Source organism: Saimiri boliviensis, chromosome 5, assembly GCF_048565385.1.
Source record: "Saimiri boliviensis isolate mSaiBol1 chromosome 5, mSaiBol1.pri, whole genome shotgun sequence".
Lineage (NCBI taxonomy): Eukaryota > Metazoa > Chordata > Mammalia > Primates > Cebidae > Saimiri > Saimiri boliviensis.
The window spans coordinates 155,903,301-155,920,966 of record NC_133453.1 but is presented as its reverse complement, the minus strand read 5'-3'; the positions used below and the strand labels follow the sequence as shown (position 1 = coordinate 155,920,966).

Here is a 17,666-nt window from a genome sequence, read left to right as displayed (position 1 = left end):
CACGCTTTAAGTGCTAAAGCACTTATGCGGGGACCGTTTTAGCTGTGTATTCTGAAAAACATGTCTAGCATTCAAAGCACGGACAGTTTTAGCTCTGTATTTTCAAAAATTGTCTCTACCTGCCATAGCTCATGAAGTCAAAACGAGTGAGCTGTGTCCCCTTGATTTGAGCATTCTTTTAGTAAGAAAGGATTAAGTTCAATTTGAATTTTGGAAAGCTGCTTCTCATCTTGTCAATCAGCTGTCAGTTTTGTGTGTTAATTTCTAGGAGAGGTAATAGAGTCAATCCAATACCAAAGGTGTATTCAAGTCCAGATTGACAAGTCAAACCAAGAAAGCAGGCACTGAACTGGCAGAGGGATCTTTTCCCAGTGGGCGTTAAGGCCCACATAAATCCCTGTGAAGGAATCGGGAATCAGAGACAGAAAGGGACTCGCCTAAGGCTTGTCACATGAAAGTGCCTGGCAGACTGACTGGCAGAGGGCTGGAAATCAAATCCAAATCTTCGGACGTGTAATTTCACAGGGTGCACCGCCTCCTCCAGGCCCAATGTGACACTTCAATGGCTTAACGAGGGCTTGACGGGATGGATGTCAACATGAAAAGACATTCGATTCCATCGGACCTGTCTTTGGCCCATTGTCTCTAAGGAGAATGTGCCTGGTTCAAATTCTCACTTTGCTTCTCACCTGAGAGATGTGACCTCAGTGTTCAATGTGAAATGAGCTGGTTTCAGTCACCAACCTCTCACTCATCACCAAGAAAATTTCCTTCAACCATACATGGATTGTGTTTTCAGGAGTGCTGGGCTTCATCCACAGTTGTGAGTAACATGCTAAAAGAGGAAAAAAGATTTGCTGCTCAGGAATGGAGACAGAAATACAGACACACACACACAGACACACACACACACACGCACACACACACACACACACGACACAAAAATCACCCAAACACAGGCCGCACACACAACTGCTCGTGTTCAGCAAAATACTTAGTGGTATGAGGTGGGCTTTGAACCCGTCCATGCTCCAAAGGAAGACACAACTTTTGCTATTTCACCCGTCTATTCTCGTAGGGAATGTGAATAATTCTTTCAAACATGGCTCATGATGACAGGGACCACTCTCATTTCACCCTCAGAGACAGACAAGACGACTGCAAAGGACTCAGGTGTTGTCCCTGCTGACTGAAGAGGACTCCCATTTCCCCTCGAACCCAAAGACACAGCAAAAGTAGCTTTCTCTTTGAAGAGAACACAACTTTTTCAAAATACACAGCTAAAACGGTCCCCGCTTTAAGTGCTTTAGCACTTAAAGCGGGGACCGTTTTTGCTGTGTATTCTGAAAAACATGTCTAGCATTCAAAGCACCGACAGTTTTAGCTGTGTATTTTCAAAAAGTTGTCTCTACCTGCCATAGCTCATGAAGTCAAAACGAGTGAGCTGTGTCCCCTTGATTTGAGCATTCTTTTAGTAAGAAAGGATTAAGTTCAATTTGAATTTTGGAAAACTGCTTCTCATCTTGTCAATCAGCTGTCAGTTTTGTGTGTTAATTTCTAGGAGAGGTAATAGAGTCAATCCAAAACCAAAGGTGTATTCAAGTCCAGATTGACAAGTCAAACCAAGAAAGCAGGCACTGAGCTGGCAGAGGGATCTTTTCCCAGTGGGCGTTAAGGCCCACATAAATCCCTGTGAAGGAATCGGGAATCAGAGTCAGAAAGGGACTCGCCTAAGGCTTGTCACATGAAAGTGCCTGGCAGACTGACTGGCAGAGGGCTGGAAATCAAATCCAAATCTTCGGACGTGTAATTTCACAGGGTGCACCGCCTCCCCCAGGCCCAATGTGACACTTCAATGGCTTAACGAGGGCTTGACGGGATGGATGTCAACATGAAAAGACATTCGATTCCATCGGACCTGTCTTTGGCCCATTGTCTCTAAGGAGAATGTGCCTGGTTCAAATTCTCACTTTGCTTCTCACCTGAGAGATGTGACCTCAGTGGTCAATGGGAAATGAGCTGTTTTCAGTCACCAACCTCTCACTCATCACCAAGAAAATTTCCTTCAACCATACATGGATTGTTTTTCAGGAGTGCTGGGCTTCATCCAGAGTTGTGAGTAACAAGCTAAAAGAGGAAAAAAGATTTGCTGCTCAGTAATGGAGACAGAAATACAGACACACAAACACAGACACACACACACACACACACACACACACACACACACACGACACAAAAATCACCCAAACACAGGCCGCACACACAACTGCTCGTGTTCAGCAAAATACTTAGTGGTATGAGGTGGGCTTTGAACCCGTCCATGCTCCAAAGGAAGACACACCTTTTGCTATTTCACCCGTCTATTCTCGTAGGGAATGTGAATAATTCTTTCAGACATGGCTCATGATGACAGGGACCACTCTCATTTCACCCTCAGAGGCAGACAAGAGGACTGCAAAGGACTCAGGTGTCGTCCCTGCTGACTGAAGAGGACTCCCATTTCCCCTCGAACCCAAAGACACAGCAAAAGTAGCTTTCTCTTTGAAGAGCACACAACTTTTTCAAAATACACAGCTAATAAAGCACTTAAAGCGGGGACCGTTTTAGCTGTGTATTCTGAAAAACATGTCTAGCATTCAAAGCACGGACAGTTTTAGCTGTGTATTTTCAAAAAGTTGTCTCTACCTGCCATAGCTCATGAAGTCAAAACGAGTGAGTTGTGTCCCCTTGATTTGAGCATTCTTTTAGTAAGAAAGGATTAAGTTCAATTTGAATTTTGGAAAACTGCTTCTCATCTTGTCAATCAGCTGTCAGTTTTGTGTGTTAATTTCTAGGAGAGGTAATAGAGTCAATCCAAAACCAAAGGTGTATTCAAGTCCAGAGTGACAAGTCAAACCAAGAAAGCAGGCACTGAGCTGGCAGAGGGATCTTTTCCCAGTGGGCGTTAAGGCCCACCTAAATCCCTGTGAAGGAATCGGGAATCAGAGACAGAAAGGGACTCGCCTAAGGCTTGTCACATGAAAGTGCCTGGCAGACTGACTGGCAGAGTGCTGGAAATCAAATCCAAATCTTCGGACGTGTAATTTCACAGGGGGCACCGCCTCCCCCAGGCCCAATGTGACACTTCAATGGCTTAACGAGGGCTTGACGGGATGGATGTCAACATGAAAAGACATTCGATTCCATCGGACCTGTCTTTGGCCCATTGTCTCTAAGGAGAATGTGCCTGGTTCAAATTCTCACTTTGCTTCTCACCTGAGAGATGTGACCTCAGTGGTCAATGGGAAATGAGCTGGTTTCAGTCACCAACCTCTCACTCATCACCAAGAAAATTTCCTTCAACCATACATGGATTGTGTTTTCTGGAGTGCTGGGCTTCATCCACAGTTGTGAGTAACATGCTAAAAGAGGAAAAAAGATTTGCTGCTCAGGAATGGAGACAGAAATACAGACACACACACACAGACACACACACACACACACACACACTCACACACACACACATGACACAAAAATCACCCAAACACAGGCCGTACACACAACTGCTCGTGTTCAGCAAAATACTTAGTGGTATGAGGTGGGCTTTGAACCCGTCCATGCTCCAAAGGAAGACCCAACTTTTGCTATTTCACCCGTCTATTCTCGTAGGGAATGTGAATAATTCTTTCAGACATGGCTCATGATGACAGGGACCACTCTCATTTCACCCTCAGAGGCAGACAAGAGGACTGCAAAGGACTCAGGTGTCGTCCCTGCTGACTGAAGAGGACTCCCATTTCCCCTCGAACCCAAAGACACAGCAAAAGTAGCTTTCTCTTTGAAGAGCACAGAACTTTTTCAAAATACACAGCTAAAACGGTCCCGCTTTAACTGCTAAAGCACTTAAAACTGAAAAACATGTCTAGCCTTCAAAGCACGGACAGTTTTAGCTGTGTATTTTCAAAAAGTTGTCTCTACCTGCCATAGCTCATGAAGTCAAAACGAGTTAGCTGTGTCCCCTTGATTTGAGCATTCTTTTAGTAAGAAAGGATTAAGTTCAATTTGAATTTTGGAAAGCTGCTTCTCATCTTGTCAATCAGCTGTCAGTTTTGTGTGTTAATTTCTAGGAGAGGTAATAGAGTCAATCCAATACCAAAGGTGTATTCAAGTCCAGATTGACAAGTCAAACCAAGAAAGCAGGCACTGAACTGGCAGAGGGATCTTTTCCCAGTAGGCGTTAAGGCCCACATAAATCCCTGTGAAGGAATCGGGAATCAGAGACAGAAAGGGACTCGCCTAAGGCTTGTCACATGAAAGTGCCTGGCAGACTGACTGGCAGAGGGCTGGAAATCAAATCCAAATCTTCGGACGTGTAATTTCACAGGGTGAACCGCCTCCTCCAGGCCCAATGTGACACTTCAATGGCTTAACGAGGGCTTGACGGGATGGATGTCAACATGAAAAGACATTCGATTCCATCGGACCTGTCTTTGGCCCATTGTCTCTAAGGAGAATGTGCCTTGTTCAAATTCTCACTTTGCTTCTTACCTGCGAGATGTGTCCTCAGTGGTCAATGGGATATGAGCTGGTTTCAGTCACCAACCTCTCACTCATCACCAAGAAAATTTCCTTCAACCATACATGGATTGTGTTTTCAGGAGTGCTGGGCTTCATCCACAGTTGTGAGTAACATGCTAAAAGAGGAAAAAAGATTTGCTGCTCCGGAATGGAGACAGAAATACAGACACACACACACACACACACACACACACACACACACACACATATGACACAAAAATCACCCAAACACAGGCCGCACACACAACTGCTCGTGTTCAGCAAAATACTTAGTGGTATGAGGTGGGCTTTGAACCCGTCCATGCTCCAAAGGAAGACACACCTTTTGCTATTTCAACCGTCTATTCTCGTAGGGAATGTGAATAATTCTTTCAGACATGGCTCATGATGACAGGGACCACTCTCATTTCACCCTCAGAGGCAGACAAGAGGACTGCAAAGGACTCAGGTGACGTCCCTGCTGACTGAAGGGGACCCCCATTTCCCCTCGAACTCAAAGACACAGCAAAAGTAGCTTTCTCTTTGAAGAGTACACAATTTTTCCAAATACACAGCTAAAACGGTCCACGCTTTAAGTGCTAAAGCACTTATGCGGGGACCGTTTTAGCTGTGTATTCTGAAAAACATGTCTAGCATTCAAAGCACGGACAGTTTTAGCTCTGTATTTTCAAAAATTGTCTCTACCTGCCATAGCTCATGAAGTCAAAACGAGTGAGCTGTGTCCCCTTGATTTGAGCATTCTTTTAGTAAGAAAGGATTAAGTTCAATTTGAATTTTGGAAAGCTGCTTCTCATCTTGTCAATCAGCTGTCAGTTTTGTGTGTTAATTTCTAGGAGAGGTAATAGAGTCAATCCAATACCAAAGGTGTATTCAAGTCCAGATTGACAAGTCAAACCAAGAAAGCAGGCACTGAACTGGCAGAGGGATCTTTTCCCAGTGGGCGTTAAGGCCCACATAAATCCCTGTGAAGGAATCGGGAATCAGAGACAGAAAGGGACTCGCCTAAGGCTTGTCACATGAAAGTGCCTGGCAGACTGACTGGCAGAGGGCTGGAAATCAAATCCAAATCTTCGGACGTGTAATTTCACAGGGTGCACCGCCTCCTCCAGGCCCAATGTGACACTTCAATGGCTTAACGAGGGCTTGACGGGATGGATGTCAACATGAAAAGACATTCGATTCCATCGGACCTGTCTTTGGCCCATTGTCTCTAAGGAGAATGTGCCTGGTTCAAATTCTCACTTTGCTTCTCACCTGAGAGATGTGACCTCAGTGTTCAATGTGAAATGAGCTGGTTTCAGTCACCAACCTCTCACTCATCACCAAGAAAATTTCCTTCAACCATACATGGATTGTGTTTTCAGGAGTGCTGGGCTTCATCCACAGTTGTGAGTAACATGCTAAAAGAGGAAAAAAGATTTGCTGCTCAGGAATGGAGACAGAAATACAGACACACACACACAGACACACACACACACACGCACACACACACACACACACGACACAAAAATCACCCAAACACAGGCCGCACACACAACTGCTCGTGTTCAGCAAAATACTTAGTGGTATGAGGTGGGCTTTGAACCCGTCCATGCTCCAAAGGAAGACACAACTTTTGCTATTTCACCCGTCTATTCTCGTAGGGAATGTGAATAATTCTTTCAAACATGGCTCATGATGACAGGGACCACTCTCATTTCACCCTCAGAGACAGACAAGACGACTGCAAAGGACTCAGGTGTTGTCCCTGCTGACTGAAGAGGACTCCCATTTCCCCTCGAACCCAAAGACACAGCAAAAGTAGCTTTCTCTTTGAAGAGAACACAACTTTTTCAAAATACACAGCTAAAACGGTCCCCGCTTTAAGTGCTTTAGCACTTAAAGCGGGGACCGTTTTTGCTGTGTATTCTGAAAAACATGTCTAGCATTCAAAGCACCGACAGTTTTAGCTGTGTATTTTCAAAAAGTTGTCTCTACCTGCCATAGCTCATGAAGTCAAAACGAGTGAGCTGTGTCCCCTTGATTTGAGCATTCTTTTAGTAAGAAAGGATTAAGTTCAATTTGAATTTTGGAAAACTGCTTCTCATCTTGTCAATCAGCTGTCAGTTTTGTGTGTTAATTTCTAGGAGAGGTAATAGAGTCAATCCAAAACCAAAGGTGTATTCAAGTCCAGATTGACAAGTCAAACCAAGAAAGCAGGCACTGAGCTGGCAGAGGGATCTTTTCCCAGTGGGCGTTAAGGCCCACATAAATCCCTGTGAAGGAATCGGGAATCAGAGTCAGAAAGGGACTCGCCTAAGGCTTGTCACATGAAAGTGCCTGGCAGACTGACTGGCAGAGGGCTGGAAATCAAATCCAAATCTTCGGACGTGTAATTTCACAGGGTGCACCGCCTCCCCCAGGCCCAATGTGACACTTCAATGGCTTAACGAGGGCTTGACGGGATGGATGTCAACATGAAAAGACATTCGATTCCATCGGACCTGTCTTTGGCCCATTGTCTCTAAGGAGAATGTGCCTGGTTCAAATTCTCACTTTGCTTCTCACCTGAGAGATGTGACCTCAGTGGTCAATGGGAAATGAGCTGTTTTCAGTCACCAACCTCTCACTCATCACCAAGAAAATTTCCTTCAACCATACATGGATTGTTTTTCAGGAGTGCTGGGCTTCATCCAGAGTTGTGAGTAACAAGCTAAAAGAGGAAAAAAGATTTGCTGCTCAGTAATGGAGACAGAAATACAGACACACAAACACAGACACACACACACACACACACACACACACACACACACACACGACACAAAAATCACCCAAACACAGGCCGCACACACAACTGCTCGTGTTCAGCAAAATACTTAGTGGTATGAGGTGGGCTTTGAACCCGTCCATGCTCCAAAGGAAGACACACCTTTTGCTATTTCACCCGTCTATTCTCGTAGGGAATGTGAATAATTCTTTCAGACATGGCTCATGATGACAGGGACCACTCTCATTTCACCCTCAGAGGCAGACAAGAGGACTGCAAAGGACTCAGGTGTCGTCCCTGCTGACTGAAGAGGACTCCCATTTCCCCTCGAACCCAAAGACACAGCAAAAGTAGCTTTCTCTTTGAAGAGCACACAACTTTTTCAAAATACACAGCTAATAAAGCACTTAAAGCGGGGACCGTTTTAGCTGTGTATTCTGAAAAACATGTCTAGCATTCAAAGCACGGACAGTTTTAGCTGTGTATTTTCAAAAAGTTGTCTCTACCTGCCATAGCTCATGAAGTCAAAACGAGTGAGTTGTGTCCCCTTGATTTGAGCATTCTTTTAGTAAGAAAGGATTAAGTTCAATTTGAATTTTGGAAAACTGCTTCTCATCTTGTCAATCAGCTGTCAGTTTTGTGTGTTAATTTCTAGGAGAGGTAATAGAGTCAATCCAAAACCAAAGGTGTATTCAAGTCCAGAGTGACAAGTCAAACCAAGAAAGCAGGCACTGAGCTGGCAGAGGGATCTTTTCCCAGTGGGCGTTAAGGCCCACCTAAATCCCTGTGAAGGAATCGGGAATCAGAGACAGAAAGGGACTCGCCTAAGGCTTGTCACATGAAAGTGCCTGGCAGACTGACTGGCAGAGTGCTGGAAATCAAATCCAAATCTTCGGACGTGTAATTTCACAGGGGGCACCGCCTCCCCCAGGCCCAATGTGACACTTCAATGGCTTAACGAGGGCTTGACGGGATGGATGTCAACATGAAAAGACATTCGATTCCATCGGACCTGTCTTTGGCCCATTGTCTCTAAGGAGAATGTGCCTGGTTCAAATTCTCACTTTGCTTCTCACCTGAGAGATGTGACCTCAGTGGTCAATGGGAAATGAGCTGGTTTCAGTCACCAACCTCTCACTCATCACCAAGAAAATTTCCTTCAACCATACATGGATTGTGTTTTCTGGAGTGCTGGGCTTCATCCACAGTTGTGAGTAACATGCTAAAAGAGGAAAAAAGATTTGCTGCTCAGGAATGGAGACAGAAATACAGACACACACACACAGACACACACACACACACACACACACTCACACACACACACATGACACAAAAATCACCCAAACACAGGCCGTACACACAACTGCTCGTGTTCAGCAAAATACTTAGTGGTATGAGGTGGGCTTTGAACCCGTCCATGCTCCAAAGGAAGACCCAACTTTTGCTATTTCACCCGTCTATTCTCGTAGGGAATGTGAATAATTCTTTCAGACATGGCTCATGATGACAGGGACCACTCTCATTTCACCCTCAGAGGCAGACAAGAGGACTGCAAAGGACTCAGGTGTCGTCCCTGCTGACTGAAGAGGACTCCCATTTCCCCTCGAACCCAAAGACACAGCAAAAGTAGCTTTCTCTTTGAAGAGCACAGAACTTTTTCAAAATACACAGCTAAAACGGTCCCGCTTTAACTGCTAAAGCACTTAAAACTGAAAAACATGTCTAGCCTTCAAAGCACGGACAGTTTTAGCTGTGTATTTTCAAAAAGTTGTCTCTACCTGCCATAGCTCATGAAGTCAAAACGAGTTAGCTGTGTCCCCTTGATTTGAGCATTCTTTTAGTAAGAAAGGATTAAGTTCAATTTGAATTTTGGAAAGCTGCTTCTCATCTTGTCAATCAGCTGTCAGTTTTGTGTGTTAATTTCTAGGAGAGGTAATAGAGTCAATCCAATACCAAAGGTGTATTCAAGTCCAGATTGACAAGTCAAACCAAGAAAGCAGGCACTGAACTGGCAGAGGGATCTTTTCCCAGTAGGCGTTAAGGCCCACATAAATCCCTGTGAAGGAATCGGGAATCAGAGACAGAAAGGGACTCGCCTAAGGCTTGTCACATGAAAGTGCCTGGCAGACTGACTGGCAGAGGGCTGGAAATCAAATCCAAATCTTCGGACGTGTAATTTCACAGGGTGAACCGCCTCCTCCAGGCCCAATGTGACACTTCAATGGCTTAACGAGGGCTTGACGGGATGGATGTCAACATGAAAAGACATTCGATTCCATCGGACCTGTCTTTGGCCCATTGTCTCTAAGGAGAATGTGCCTTGTTCAAATTCTCACTTTGCTTCTTACCTGCGAGATGTGTCCTCAGTGGTCAATGGGATATGAGCTGGTTTCAGTCACCAACCTCTCACTCATCACCAAGAAAATTTCCTTCAACCATACATGGATTGTGTTTTCAGGAGTGCTGGGCTTCATCCACAGTTGTGAGTAACATGCTAAAAGAGGAAAAAAGATTTGCTGCTCCGGAATGGAGACAGAAATACAGACACACACACACACACACACACACACACACACACACACACACATGACACAAAAATCACCCAAACACAGGCCGCACACACAACTGCTCGTGTTCAGCAAAATACTTAGTGGTATGAGGTGGGCTTTGAACCCGTCCATGCTCCAAAGGAAGACACACCTTTTGCTATTTCAACCGTCTATTCTCGTAGGGAATGTGAATAATTCTTTCAGACATGGCTCATGATGACAGGGACCACTCTCATTTCACCCTCAGAGGCAGACAAGAGGACTGCAAAGGACTCAGGTGACGTCCCTGCTGACTGAAGGGGACCCCCATTTCCCCTCGAACTCAAAGACACAGCAAAAGTAGCTTTCTCTTTGAAGAGTACACAATTTTTCCAAATACACAGCTAAAACGGTCCACGCTTTAAGTGCTAAAGCACTTATGCGGGGACCGTTTTAGCTGTGTATTCTGAAAAACATGTCTAGCATTCAAAGCACGGACAGTTTTAGCTCTGTATTTTCAAAAATTGTCTCTACCTGCCATAGCTCATGAAGTCAAAACGAGTGAGCTGTGTCCCCTTGATTTGAGCATTCTTTTAGTAAGAAAGGATTAAGTTCAATTTGAATTTTGGAAAGCTGCTTCTCATCTTGTCAATCAGCTGTCAGTTTTGTGTGTTAATTTCTAGGAGAGGTAATAGAGTCAATCCAATACCAAAGGTGTATTCAAGTCCAGATTGACAAGTCAAACCAAGAAAGCAGGCACTGAACTGGCAGAGGGATCTTTTCCCAGTGGGCGTTAAGGCCCACATAAATCCCTGTGAAGGAATCGGGAATCAGAGACAGAAAGGGACTCGCCTAAGGCTTGTCACATGAAAGTGCCTGGCAGACTGACTGGCAGAGGGCTGGAAATCAAATCCAAATCTTCGGACGTGTAATTTCACAGGGTGCACCGCCTCCTCCAGGCCCAATGTGACACTTCAATGGCTTAACGAGGGCTTGACGGGATGGATGTCAACATGAAAAGACATTCGATTCCATCGGACCTGTCTTTGGCCCATTGTCTCTAAGGATAATGTGCCTGGTTCAAATTCTCACTTTGCTTCTCACCTGAGAGATGTGACCTCAGTGTTCAATGTGAAATGAGCTGGTTTCAGTCACCAACCTCTCACTCATCACCAAGAAAATTTCCTTCAACCATACATGGATTGTGTTTTCAGGAGTGCTGGGCTTCATCCACAGTTGTGAGTAACATGCTAAAAGAGGAAAAAAGATTTGCTGCTCAGGAATGGAGACAGAAATACAGACACACACACACAGACACACACACACACACGCACACACACACACACACACGACACAAAAATCACCCAAACACAGGCCGCACACACAACTGCTCGTGTTCAGCAAAATACTTAGTGGTATGAGGTGGGCTTTGAACCCGTCCATGCTCCAAAGGAAGACACAACTTTTGCTATTTCACCCGTCTATTCTCGTAGGGAATGTGAATAATTCTTTCAAACATGGCTCATGATGACAGGGACCACTCTCATTTCACCCTCAGAGACAGACAAGACGACTGCAAAGGACTCAGGTGTTGTCCCTGCTGACTGAAGAGGACTCCCATTTCCCCTCGAACCCAAATACACAGCAAAAGTAGCTTTCTCTTTGAAGAGAACACAACTTTTTCAAAATACACAGCTAAAACGGTCCCCGCTTTAAGTGCTTTAGCACTTAAAGCGGGGACCGTTTTTGCTGTGTATTCTGAAAAACATGTCTAGCTTTCAAAGCACCGACAGTTTTAGCTGTGTATTTTCAAAAAGTTGTCTCTACCTGCCATAGCTCATGAAGTCAAAACGAGTGAGCTGTGTCCCCTTGATTTGAGCATTCTTTTAGTAAGAAAGGATTAAGTTCAATTTGAATTTTGGAAAACTGCTTCTCATCTTGTCAATCAGCTGTCAGTTTTGTGTGTTAATTTCTAGGAGAGGTAATAGAGTCAATCCAAAACCAAAGGTGTATTCAAGTCCAGATTGACAAGTCAAACCAAGAAAGCAGGCACTGAGCTGGCAGAGGGATCTTTTCCCAGTGGGCGTTAAGGCCCACATAAATCCCTGTGAAGGAATCGGGAATCAGAGTCAGAAAGGGACTCGCCTAAGGCTTGTCACATGAAAGTGCCTGGCAGACTGACTGGCAGAGGGCTGGAAATCAAATCCAAATCTTCGGACGTGTAATTTCACAGGGTGCACCGCCTCCCCCAGGCCCAATGTGACACTTCAATGGCTTAACGAGGGCTTGACGGGATGGATGTCAACATGAAAAGACATTCGATTCCATCGGACCTGTCTTTGGCCCATTGTCTCTAAGGAGAATGTGCCTGGTTCAAATTCTCACTTTGCTTCTCACCTGAGAGATGTGACCTCAGTGGTCAATGGGAAATGAGCTGTTTTCAGTCACCAACCTCTCACTCATCACCAAGAAAATTTCCTTCAACCATACATGGATTGTTTTTCAGGAGTGCTGGGCTTCATCCAGAGTTGTGAGTAACAAGCTAAAAGAGGAAAAAAGATTTGCTGCTCAGTAATGGAGACAGAAATACAGACACACAAACACAGACACACACACACACACACACACACACACACACGACACAAAAATCACCCAAACACAGGCCGCACACACAACTGCTCGTGTTCAGCAAAATACTTAGTGGTATGAGGTGGGCTTTGAACCCGTCCATGCTCCAAAGGAAGACACAACTTTTGCTATTTCACCCGTCTATTCTCGTAGGGAATGTGAATAATTCTTTCAGACATGGCTCATGATGACAGGGACCACTCTCATTTCACCCTCAGAGGCAGACAAGAGGACTGCAAAGGACTCAGGTGTCGTCCCTGCTGACTGAAGAGGACTCCCATTTCCCCTCGAACCCAAAGACACAGCAAAAGTAGCTTTCTCTTTGAAGAGCACACAACTTTTTCAAAATACACAGCTAATAAAGCACTTAAAGCGGGGACCGTTTTAGCTGTGTATTCTGAAAAACATGTCTAGCATTCAAAGCACGGACAGTTTTAGCTGTGTATTTTCAAAAAGTTGTCTCTACCTGCCATAGCTCATGAAGTCAAAACGAGTGAGTTGTGTCCCCTTGATTTGAGCATTCTTTTAGGAAGAAAGGATTAAGTTCAATTTGAATTTTGGAAAACTGCTTCTCATCTTGTCAATCAGCTGTCAGTTTTGTGTGTTAATTTCTAGGAGAGGTAATAGAGTCAATCCAAAACCAAAGGTGTATTCAAGTCCAGAGTGACAATTCAAACCAAGAAAGCAGGCACTGAGCTGGCAGAGGGATCTTTTCCCAGTGGGCGTTAAGGCCCACCTAAATCCCTGTGAAGGAATCGGGAATCAGAGACAGAAAGGGACTCGCCTAAGGCTTGTCACATGAAAGTGCCTGGCAGACTGACTGGCAGAGTGCTGGAAATCAAATCCAAATCTTCGGACGTGTAATTTCACAGGGGGCACCGCCTCCCCCAGGCCCAATGTGACACTTCAATGGCTTAACGAGGGCTTGACGGGATGGATGTCAACATGAAAAGACATTCGATTCCATCGGACCTGTCTTTGGCCCATTGTCTCTAAGGAGAATGTGCCTGGTTCAAATTCTCACTTTGCTTCTCACCTGAGAGATGTGACCTCAGTGGTCAATGGGAAATGAGCTGGTTTCAGTCACCAACCTCTCACTCATCACCAAGAAAATTTCCTTCAACCATACATGGATTGTGTTTTCTGGAGTGCTGGGCTTCATCCACAGTTGTGAGTAACATGCTAAAAGAGGAAAAAAGATTTGCTGCTCAGGAATGGAGACAGAAATACAGACACACACACACAGACACACACACACACACACACACTCACACACACACACATGACACAAAAATCACCCAAACACAGGCCGTACACACAACTGCTCGTGTTCAGCAAAATACTTAGTGGTATGAGGTGGGCTTTGAACCCGTCCATGCTCCAAAGGAAGACCCAACTTTTGCTATTTCACCCGTCTATTCTCGTAGGGAATGTGAATAATTCTTTCAGAAATGGCTCATGATGACAGGGACCACTCTCATTTCACCCTCAGAGGCAGACAAGAGGACTGCAAAGGACTCAGGTGTCGTCCCTGCTGACTGAAGAGGACTCCCATTTCCCCTCGAACCCAAAGACACAGCAAAAGTAGCTTTCTCTTTGAAGAGCACAGAACTTTTTCAAAATACACAGCTAAAACGGTCCCGCTTTAACTGCTAAAGCACTTAAAACTGAAAAACATGTCTAGCATTCAAAGCACGGACAGTTTTAGCTGTGTATTTTCAAAAAGTTGTCTCTACCTGCCATAGCTCATGAAGTCAAAACGAGTGAGCTGTGTCCCCTTGATTTGAGCATTCTTTTAGTAAGAAAGGATTAAGTTCAATTTGAATTTTGGAAAACTGCTTCTCATCTTGACAATCAGCTGTCAGTTTTGTGTGTTAATTTCTAGGAGAGGTAATAGAGTCAATCCAAAACCAAAGGTGTATTCAAGTCCTGATTGACAAGTCAAACCAAGAAAGCAGGCACTGAGCTGGCAGAGGGATCTTTTCCCAGTGGGCGTTAAGGCCCACATAAATCCCTGTGAAGGAATCGGTAATCAGAGACAGAAAGGGACTCGCCTAAGGCTTGTCACATGAAAGTGCCTGGCAGACTGACTGGCAGAGGGCTGGAAATCAAATCCAAATCTTCAGACGTGTAATTTCACAGGGTGCACCGCCTCCCCCAGGCCCAATGTGACACTTCAATGGCTAAACGAGGGCTTGACGGGATGGATGTCAACATGAAAAGACATTCGATTCCATCGGACCTGTCTTTGGCCCTTTGTCTCTAAGGAGAATGTGCCTGGTTCAAATTCTCACTTTGCTTCTCACCTGAGAGATGTGACCTCAGTGGTCAAGGGAAATGAGCTGGTTTCAGTCACCAACCTCTCACTCATCACCAAGAAAATTTCCTTCAACCATACATGGGTTGTGTTTTCAGGAGTGCTGGGCTTCATCCACAGTTGTGAGTAACATGCTAAAAGAGGAAAAAAGATTTGCTGCTCAGGCATGGAGACAGAAATACAGACACACACACACAGACACACAGACACACACACACACACACACACACACACACACACATGACACAAAAATCACCCAAACACAGGCCTCACACACAACTGCTCGTGTTCAGCAAAATACTTAGTGGTATGAGGTGGGTTTCGAACCCGTCCATGCTCCAAAGAAGACACTCCTTTTGCTATTTCACCCGTCTATTCTCGTAGGGAATGTGAATAATTCTTTCAGACATGGCTCATGATGACAGGGACCTCTCTCGTTTCACCCTCAGAGGCAGACAAGTGGACTGCAAAAGACTCAGGTGTCGTCCCTGCTGACTGAAGAGGACTCCCATTTCCCCTCGAACCCAAAGACACAGCAAAAGTAGCTTTCTCTTTGAAGAGCACACAACTTTTTAAAAATACACAGCTAAAACGGTCCCCGCTTTAAGTGCTAAAGCGGGGACCGTTTTAGCTGTGTATTCTGAAAAACATGTCTAGCATTCGAAGCACGGACAGTTTTAGCTGTGTGTTTTCAAAAAGTTGTCTCTACCTGCCATAGCTCATGAAGTCAAAACGAGTGAGCTGTGTCCCCTTGATATGAGCATTCTTTTAATAAGAAAGGATTAAGTTCAATTTGAATTTTGGAAAACTGCTTCTCATCTTGTCAATCAGCTGTCAGTTTTGTGTGTTAATTTCTAGGAGAGGTAATAGAGTCAATCCAAAACCAAAGGTGTATTCAAGTCCAGATTGACAAGTCAAACCAAGAAAGCAGGCACTGAGCTGGCAGAGGGTCTTTTCCCAGTGTGCGTTAAGGCCCACATAAATCCCTGTGAAGGAATCTGTAATCAGAGACAGAAAGGGACTCGCCTAAGGCTTGTCACATGAAAGTGCCTGGCAGACTGACTGGCAGAGGGCTGGAAATCAAATCCAAATCTTCGGACGTGTAATTTCACAGGGTGCACCGCCTCCCCCAGGCCCAATGTGACACTTCAATGGCTTAACGAGGGCTTGACGGGATGGATGTCAACATGAAAAGACATTCGATTCCATCGGACCTGTCTTTGGCCCATTGTCTCTAAGGAGAATGTGCCTGGTTCAAATTCTCACTTTGCTTCTCACCTGAGAGATGTGACCTCAGTGGTCAATGGGAAATGAGCTGGTTTCAGTCACCAACCTCTCACTCATCACCAAGAAAATTTCCTTCAACCATACATGGATTGTGTTTTCAGGAGTGCTGGGCTTCATCCACAGTTGTGAATAACATGCTAAAAGAGGAAAAAAGATTTGCTGCTTAGGAATGGAGACAGAAATACAGACACACACACACAGACACACACACACACACACACACATGACACAAAAATCACCCAAACACAGGCCGCACACACAACTGCTCGTGTTCAGCAAAATACTTAGTGGTATGATGTGGGCTTTGAACCCTTCCATGCTCCAAAGGAAGACACACCTTTTGCTACTTCACCCGTCTATTCTCGTAGGGAATGTGAATAATTCTTTCAGACATGGCTCATGATGACAGGGACCACTCTCATTTCACCCTCAGAGGCAGACAGGAGGACTGCAAAGGACTCAGGTGTCGTCCCTGCTGACTGAATAGGACTCCCATTTTGCCTCGAACCCAAAGACACAGCAAAAGTAGCTTTCTCTTTGAAGAGCACACAACTTTTTCAAAATACACAGCTAATACGGTCCCCGCTTTAAGTGCTTTAACACTTAAAGCGGGGACTGTTTTAGCTGTGTATTCTGAAAAACATGTCTAGCATTCAAAGCACGGACAGTTTTGGCTGTGTATTTTCAAAAAGTTGTCTCTACCTGTCATAGCTCATGAAGTCAAAACGAGTGAGCTGTGTCCCTTTGATTTGAGCATTCTTTTAGTAAGAAAGGATTAAGTTCAATTTGAATTTTGGAAAACTGCTTCTCATCTTGTCAATCAGCTGTCAGTTTTGTGTGTTAATTTCTAGGAGAGGTAATAGAGTCAATCCAAAACCAAAGGTGTATTCAAGTCCAGATTGACAAGTCAAACCAAGAAAGCAGGCACTGAGCTGGCAGAGGGATCTTTTCCCAGTGGGCGTTAAGGCCCACATAAATCCCTGTGAAGGAATCGGGAATCAGAGACAGAAAGGGACTCGCCTAAGGCTTGTCACATGAAAGTGCCTGGCAGACTGACTGGCAGAGGGCTGGAAATCAAATCCAAATCTTCGGACGTGTAATTTCACAGGGTGCACCGCCTCCCCCAGGCCCAATGTGACACTTCAATGGCTTAACGAGGGCTTGACGGGATGGATGTCAACATGAAAAGACATTCGATTCCATCGGACCTGTCTTTGGCCCATTGTCTCTAAGGAGAATGTGCCTGGTTCAAATTCTCACTTTGCTTCTCACCTGAGAGATGTGACCTCAGTGGTCAATGGGAAATGAGCTGGTTTCAGTCACCAACCTCTCACTCATCACCAAGAAAATTTCCTTCAACCATACATGGATTGTGTTTTCAGGAGTGCTGGGCTTCATCCACAGTTGTGAATAACATGCTAAAAGAGGAAAAAAGATTTGCTGCTTAGGAATGGAGACAGAAATACAGACACACACACACAGACACACACACACACACACACACATGACACAAAAATCACCCAAACACAGGCCGCACACACAACTGCTCGTGTTCAGCAAAATACTTAGTGGTATGATGTGGGCTTTGAACCCTTCCATGCTC

The 17,666-nt window shown here is 44.9% G+C and overlaps 1 long non-coding RNA gene across 1 annotated transcript in view; it reads right to left on the bottom strand.

The window, feature by feature from the left end:
- Positions 1–14,876, bottom strand: part of LOC141584491 (uncharacterized) — a 467,917-nt gene extending 453,041 nt beyond the window's left edge. The window contains exon 1 of the long non-coding RNA XR_012517566.1: positions 14,780–14,876. This is a non-coding gene — a long non-coding RNA (uncharacterized LOC141584491). The remainder of the gene's footprint in view (positions 1–14,779) is intronic.
- Positions 14,877–17,666: the final 2,790 nt, after the last annotated feature.